The sequence below is a fragment of the Eriocheir sinensis genome, chromosome 35, assembly GCF_024679095.1.
Source record: "Eriocheir sinensis breed Jianghai 21 chromosome 35, ASM2467909v1, whole genome shotgun sequence".
Lineage (NCBI taxonomy): Eukaryota > Metazoa > Arthropoda > Malacostraca > Decapoda > Varunidae > Eriocheir > Eriocheir sinensis.
This window is the reverse complement of record NC_066543.1, coordinates 4,101,300-4,108,727: the sequence shown is the minus strand read 5'-3', so window position 1 is coordinate 4,108,727 and position 7,428 is coordinate 4,101,300. Positions and strand designations below refer to the sequence as shown.

General features: G+C 42.1%; 1 long non-coding RNA gene across 2 annotated transcripts; it reads left to right on the top strand.

Moving 5' to 3' along the window:
• Positions 1-81: 81 nt before the first annotated feature.
• Positions 82-5,735, top strand: LOC127007280 (uncharacterized). Of its 2 annotated transcripts, none has more exons than XR_007760158.1 (3): positions 82-376; positions 2,789-2,983; positions 3,233-5,735. It is a non-coding gene; the product is annotated as an uncharacterized LOC127007280 (long non-coding RNA). The 2 variants fall into 2 exon arrangements; XR_007760157.1 differs by having other exon boundaries at positions 2,789-2,953; positions 3,233-5,729.
• Positions 5,736-7,428: the final 1,693 nt, after the last annotated feature.

The window sequence follows — 7,428 nt, the reverse complement described above, 5'->3', positions numbered from 1 at the left end:
CCAGCAGAAGCAAAGACTAATCATTATAATTTGACTTTGAGCAGAAGGGTGAAATTGAAAAAGAACGTATTTAATATCAGTCCTCGCGCCATGAATAAACGCTGGAGAAGGGAGGAAAGTTTTATAATGTGGAGTGCAATAGATATGTGTTAGGTGGTATTCTGTCACGGTGAGTCGTCTTCATGGCAGCGTCTGGCACCTCCCCGCTGATTCATCTGCGGCTGGGGGTAAATGGATGAGGTGGCCGCCGCTGCCGCCTTTACCGCACGCCTGCCCAGCGGAAAGAGGACAAAAACTGGCTTTATCTCGTGTTGTGTTGGAGTTTATTGGTCACGAAATCAAGCATAAAACGAGTAGAAAAGTCAGGATATGTCAAGTAACTCTCAAATAGTGTATATGGAATTATATGCAAAAAATTTTATTAGTGTCTCGTAATGTGGTGCGTTTATTTGTCACGAAACTTAGGGTTGTATTATAAGACATTTCGCCGCCCAAGAACACATATTTGACAAGGCTTTCGTAGGAGTTGTGGGCATTTCCAGGAGTAGTTTTATGACCCTGGCGGTAGTTTACCCCTTCTTCTGTACTGTGAAACTAAAAAAACACTCATTAGAACCCGACTGACCCCCTCTTTGACCTTTAGAAATAGCTGATGTGAGAAGCAAAACTGTCTCATAATACCGGCCTATGCATACAGCAAGTGGGAAGGTCGGCGCTTGTCAACTAGGTAACTCCTGGAGAGGTGGAGAGTGTAGATGGCATTACATATAAAAAAGTATTATTGTTATTTACGACATAACACGTTTTAATAGATACTTGGTTTTATAATACGATACATATAAAAAAAAATGTGTGAACCTGTAATACGCTATCTTGTTTGTCCTGCTGCAAAACAAGTACAACATGCAAACTAAAGATATAATAAACGAAATTTATTGTTATTATTACACTCAGGGCCGTAATTCATGGTGGGCTAGGGGGCCCCCCATCAGTGTTTTCTATATCGGCCTTAAAATGCCTTAAAAATACTTGTTTTCATAAAATTTCCCCCACCTGCGCATCCTCGCTTCGCTCGTCACTCTTCTCCCCCAAATCAGCCACTACTTCATAACATAATTGCTACTTCATAACATAATTGCTACTTCATTACATAATTGCTACTTCATTACATAACCCGAATGCGCCACTAACGGGTTGGGATCACAAGAGGACCCTCAAGAAAGCCTATATAGCTCTATACTAGACACGTAAAAAAAAGAAGAAAAAAAAGTGAATAGAAACGCTTGGTGGATGATGCCGCCCACGAAAGGAGTCGAGAATTTAAATTTAAAGTCCACTAGATTAATTTTTATTTATCTTTTTTTATGCCGTTACTAGTGTCCTCAGATCGCTATATAGTGCCACAGTTTTGCTATATACAGACGATGCGGGACTCTTAATAGCCTAGCATACGTGGTTATTATTTCGCTCCCAAATTTACCAGAAAAAAGTGGTTTCCCCCCTAAAATCAGATGCTCCGTACCAAAAATTCATTGCATACTTATAGGTCCTCCTGGCAACTCCATTCTTTACATGCACAAACGCTTGGGTATCCATCTTTTTACTCTCCCGATGTTTCCTAAAGCAGTATGTTGTGATGAAAAAAGAACTGTACAATGAAAGTGGAGTGAAAAGAAAAGTGTAATAGTGGAAAGTAGCAAAAGGGCATAGAAAAGCAAAGTCAGGGGAAGAAAAGAGCAGAAAAACACATCAGTTCAGGGTGAAGTGTAAAGTGTGCATTGTGAAGTAATTAAGTGTATGGTGTGAAGTATAGAAGTGTTGAGAAGGAGGACCTAAGTAGCGATACAAAGCGAAACAGGTCAAAAGAAGAAGTGCCACAATAATGTCTTCACACCTGTCGTCTCAGGGCTCACGGGGGCTTCGTAGTGCAGTGGTTAGCACCCTTGGCTCACAACCGAGAGAGCCCGGGTTCGATTTCCGGGCGGAGTAGAAAAATTTGGGCGGCTTTTCCGATACCCTATACGCCCCTGTCCATCCAGCAGTGAATGGGTACCAGGTATTAATCGGGGGTTGTGTCTCGTCTCCTGGGATCTGTTCCCTTCTCCTATAATTCCTTCCCCCTCCTGTCTCTCTCCGGGGTATGACCACAGATGTTGCGTCGACTAAACCAAACTTTCTAAACTTTCTCAAAGCTCAATCAGGTGTTATTGAATACAAACTAAACATTACAATATATATGTTTTTCCTACTTCCTCCATTGACATTCGTTGTTTTGTGATTTGTTGTTCACTAATCGACGTAAGACTTTTTTTTATCCTTTTTTCTCATATTTCTTTCAGTGGCATAATCTTTTCTTTGCTGCTTCATATTATCTTTTTCTTGTTTCTCTCAGTGCCATATTCCTCCCTTTGAAATTTGCCCTTTACCTATTGCCGTGAGCTATTTTATTACTCTTTTTTTTCCTTATTTATTTCAATGGCATGTTCGTTCCTTTGTATTTTGTCCTTTACAAATCACCGTAAGCTTCTTTTTTTCTTGTTTCTTCCTTCTTACTTATCCTTTTTTTTCATTTCTGCCATTGTGATTTGTAGTTCACCCATCACCTCAAGCTGCTACAATCAATCTTTTTCCTGCGTCTTTCTTTCAGCTCGTGTTCATCCCTTTGTATTTCGTCTTTTACAAATCACCGTAAGCTTTTTTTTTTTTTTCATTTCTGCCATTGTGATTTGTAGTTCACCCATCGCCTCAAGCTGCTACAATCAATCTTTTTCCTACGTCTTTCTTTCAGTCGCGTGTTCGTCCCTTTGTATTTCGTCCTTCACCAGTCACCGCAAGCTGGGTCCTCCGTCCCTTAGCCCGGGCGTGCAACCTTGCCCCTCACCGCACCACCTCCCATCGCCTTGCCCCTCACCTTTCCGCCGACCTTTCTCGCCGCCTCGCACCAAAAAGGAAGGTATTGGCTGTTTCTTCTACTGCATGCCAGGTATCTATCTCTCTGTCTATCTATCTAGGTATCTATTAATTTGTCTATATCTATTTATATCTGCTTACCTATCTATACCTATCTACAGAGAGAGAGAGAGAGAGAGAGAGAGAGAGAGAGAGAGAGAGAGAATTTATTATTACTGTCACCAAGAGAACAAGAATCTCTCTCTCTCTCTCTCTCTCTCTCTCTCTCTCTCTCAGCATCATCACCGCGACACAATTCTTGACACATTTCACATTGCGTCAGGTTGCGACACTTGCCACTGTGAAAGCCGCCCCTCGGAGCTGAAGAAAGCTTTACGGCGGCGCTGGTGTCCATTCCTGCACGCCGCGTCACGCGTTGCCAACAACCATGACCGACTTCCACTTTGGCGAAGGCAGCAGCATACCCAAAGGGGTGGCTGGAAGGATGGCGCCGTGCGGACCCGACCACCGCGGGAGAGAAAGGTTGCTATCCGCGAAAGGCAATGGGGTGGCGACTTTTAAACTTCCGCGTGGTAATCCTTCACTGTTGACTCACTCTCCTTGAAGAGAAAGCTGTGGGTACGTACAATCAGTGTAGCCTGTCAGTCTTAACGTAATTCGGAAAAAAGTGCCTCGCAAAAGGTCTAGAGGAAAATATAAAAAGTGCTCAAAGAGTAACGGAGAGAAAAATGTCAAGTATAACATGAGACAGAAAGCGATTATCATGGATCATGGAACAGACAATGGTTGAAGATATTCTAATAACAATTAAGAATAAAACGCGGATTTGTGTATCGTGCGTAGAACATAACATTTGGACCCCAACAGTGGCAGCCCAGGAACTGTTGAAATCAGGGCAGACAGGGACGCAGGTGGAAAGATAAAATAAGAACCTTTGCCGAAGACTTTAATATAACACCGTCAGATAGAGAGATGGAAAGCATTTGGAAAGGTCCGTATCCTGCAGTGAACTAATGATAGTCAATAATGATGAAACGAAAGGGGCGGTTGTTAAGCTAATCCCTGGAACAAACATCAGATGTGAGTGGGCCGTGTGGTCTAAGAAGGCATTGACAATGTTTAGATTTTTATACTCGCGTGTAACCGTTTCGTAAGAGCACTGCTACATCCCCTATGAAGAGTGATGGAAAGTGGCGTGTGACCGCTCCGTCAGGTGGGAAGATGTTGATGAAGATGTAGACTGCTATCCGGCTCAAGACTTTTTTTTTTCATCCTCTGAACGTGTCCTCCACATACTCAAGCCTAATGAAGATGCTCAGACGGCAGACGCGAGTTGCATTCACATGGCATTTTAAGACTGAAAAAAAAAATCCTTCAGCTCCGGGTGCAAGGTCTGTCCTCGCGCCGCCCAGCTGCTCCTGAGTGGGGCAAGGAAAGACTGGTCCGGCGGAGCAGTAGACCTTGGCTGTCACCGCGGGATGGGCCGTAGAGCAGGAAGCCTATAACAATAATTTCCTGTGGAAATTTCTAAGTCGACAAGTTTCTTTTCACATAAAAACCTACTTCCCCGTAGCCTGATAATTAAATTCTTCCCACTTTTTCTCCTTGTGTTAACACCTTGACAGTGAACGCTATATATAGTGACATCAGATCAGGAACTTCAACTGTGTAAATATATTTCTAAGAGTAGATATTATTAATGACCTTCATAGCCACTCAATGAAAAAAAAAATCTACCCGACATCTTGAATGGCGTGATGCTAAACTTTCTCTAAAGATGCTGAAAAAAAATAGCAATACCTCGAGGAGTTAAAGATGGATGAAGTGCTTTGATAAGGACAGGACTCACGTACGGTAGCGGTTTTATTAAGTTCGATATCTCCAGCCTAAGTGAAGACAAATGCAAGAACAGATTCACAAACATTATGGTGGATGAGTGGACCATGCTTGGCAACCATGTAGCGCCAATACGACAGACGCCTTCAAGATAAGGTTTTATAATAAATTCATCGACAGGGAGAATATGAGCTGCCCGTGTAGACTTAACGGCGTCTTGACGATTTGTTCTTTTGTGCTCTAATGAAGATATAAAGTTCATCTCTCGAATCCTAATCATATATCATGCAGAAGTAAGGCGGGGGGAGAGGGCGGGAGAGCTACAAGGCGGCCTCCTCCGACTTAACCCCTTGACAGCGGATTTCCTATCAGAGGACCTCACCAAGCTACAGGAGTGGAACAAAAAGTGGCTGCTACAATTCAGTAAAGATAAATGGAAGGAAACTCAACATGGGAAACACTCCACTCTCCACCACAGAGGCAGAGAAAGACCTGGGAGTGTATGTTACCAGGCTACCAGTAAAGGCGGACGGGTTAATCTCTGAGGGATCTGAACACACCTTTGCGGAGGCTGAGCGCGTTTGGGAAGCCTGGCAGGGACGAAGTGGCGTATCCGAGGAGGAGGAGCACCACCACCATCATCATCATCATCTCATCATCATAATCATCACCACCAATCATTACATACTATTAAAGTTCCGTGCACGACAAAGATTCTCAACGTTCTCCACCTCTCCCTGTCTGATGAGAGTGCAACAACAACAACAACAACAACAACAACGACAACAACAACAAAAAAACACTTCATTATTGTATTTCCTCAGTAAAGGAGACAGACAGACAGACAAGCAGGCCAAGGACAAGACGAATTAATTAACAAAGAAAAGAAAAAAGCCCGCAACACGTTTTTTTTTTTCTCTCTCTAGGAAGAAATTCTAGTGTTTTCCTCCTCCATCTCCCCCCCCCCCCCTCTTGTGAAAGAATAAAACAACCATCAGTGATACCCATAATAATAATAATAATAATAATAATAATAATAATAATAATAGGAAGAAAAACAAAAATTAACACGTCAACATCGTCACCCTATGTATTTTACTCTTCACATTTCTGTTTACGCATTAATTCAAGACTTTTTTTTCCCTTCCTTTCTTTTTCTATTATATTCTTTCCGACTTCAACTTTAATTGGGTGCTTGTTTACTTGTCTAGCTATCTGTCAGTCTGTCTACCTGTCTGTTTGTCTGTCTGTCTGTGTATAGTAAGCTTAAACTTCTATTCATTTTTTTCCCCTCTCTTTTTTCCTTGTGTATTTAAGGTTTGGTATCTCAGTGCATTAAAACGATAACCTGTCACACCTCAACCGTCAAACACACATAACCATCACTATAATAACAGTCTTAAGTAGCATACAGCGAATATCAAACACACTAGTCATAGAGCACACACGTTTAAACACAGCGCAAACACGTAGCTGACAAGACTTATCAGCACATGACGGCACGAATGATTACATAACCAACATGCTCGGCGAAGCGTCACTCCCCTTTTTTTACGCCATGCAGTGTGTACCTCCGTGTAGCCTCTCACACCTCACACGAACAGACAGACAGATCAAGACCCGCCGCTCAGTGTTGGGCCACCAGTACAAAAAACGCAATGGGGGGAATACTGGGATAAGAAAAGGGATATTGGCCGCCACTTCTTTGTAATTCGTCTGTGTCCCTCATTGTTAGGCCACCAGTGCAAGAAACGCAAAGTGAGCAATGTACTAGGTTAAGAAAATAGGTATACCGGCCACCTCTCTCCTTTGTTTCTCGTACGTAACTCTCTCATTGTTAGGCCACCAGTGCAAGAAACGCAAAGACATGCAATACTGGGATAAGAAAAGAAGTAGTACCGGCCACCACTCTCCTTCGTTTCTCGTCCGCGTCTCTCATTGCTAGGCCACCAGTGCAAGAAACGCAGAGACATGCAACACTGGGATAAGAAAAGAGGCAGTGCCGGCCACCACTCCTATATTCGTCATCCGTAAACGCCTGACTTTTTTTTCTCAGGTTTTGAAGCATTTTGTTACTTAATTGTTTTTATTTTTCTTTCCTTCGTTGTTGTTGTTGTTGTTGTTGTTGTTGTTGTTGTTGTCACTTATTTTATTGTTATATATTACTTAATGTTACTAATATTACTTAATGTTTCTATTTTTATTATTAATGACCGACGAAATTAGAAAAGCATGCTACACTATTACTATTGCTACTACTACTACTACTACTACTACTACTACTACTACTACTACTACTATAATAATAATAATAATAATAATAATAATAATAATAAACTATTCTTTTCCATTATCTCCATCAACCATCATAAAACCTTCAGGTGATGCTTTTTGCGTAACAATTAATCTGACACGGACGAAGCAGCAGCATCTGTAAGCAAGCGGCCTCCCACCTTCTCCGGGAGCTGCACCTTGTCTCGTTATATCCAGTGGCATTTTAATATTAGGAAACGCGCCTTGTTATATCGTTGTTTTCCGCCTTTGTTCGTTTTGTCATACGTCTCCTTGAAGCGACCTCTGCCTTCGAAACAATTGGTATAAACAATTTTAGACTGCAAGCATGAGTGGTGAAGTGTGACGTAAGGTGATAGGGTGTGTGTGACTAAGAGCTAATTCCACAGT